Genomic DNA, 708 nt, shown 5'->3' with positions numbered 1-708 from the left:
CCGAAGACCCTGCCTGCGGCGCTTCAAGCCAGTGGTGACACGCTTCATTAGCTGCTCCAGGTAACACCGTGCCACTCTCCGAGAAGGATGCTATCCAAGCGGTAGGCACAAAGCAGTAGGAAAGCTGAGATACTCCTTTGGGGGGGGGGTGAAAAAATGCTTTTCACCTCCCAAGTGAGTGACTGACCTCCCAGCTAACTCTTCCAGCATTTTCTGTTGCAGAGTTATGATGGTTCCTTAATACAGACTCCTATTAGTGCTCTAAAGGCTGGATAAACATTGACTAATGACTAATCACTTCACTACCGTTAAAACTATTTTCCTCTTTTATATATGCAGGAGAAAAAAAAATAAAGAAAAAAGCCAGAAGCAGAGCAACTAGCCCGAGGGCACAGAGGCAAGTCAGTAACACGGCGTGTCAGCCAGAGCTCAGGCAGAAAGCTAAGCCACGTTTGTTCCCCTGTGCCTTACTGCCCAGAAAATATTTGATCTTGCCCAAGTTTCAGGCCGTGGAGACTCTGTGCTAAGCCTGATGATCAACTGATGCACGCCTGTCTGGGTGGAAGAGATCGGGACTTGCATCACGGTGAGGGTTTCAATCAACACTGCCGAAACGCACAAGGAACGTCAGGCACAGAGGTGAGAAGAGCTTCTCACGTGTTGGCACCAGCAGCCCCATCGATGCTCATGGCAGCCTGTCAAAGCCCA

Source organism: Buceros rhinoceros, unplaced genomic scaffold (genome assembly GCF_000710305.1).
Source record: "Buceros rhinoceros silvestris isolate BGI_N320 unplaced genomic scaffold, ASM71030v1 scaffold12366, whole genome shotgun sequence".
In the NCBI taxonomy this organism is placed as follows: Eukaryota; Metazoa; Chordata; class Aves; order Bucerotiformes; family Bucerotidae; genus Buceros; species Buceros rhinoceros.
Note: the sequence above shows the minus strand (reverse complement) of the source record.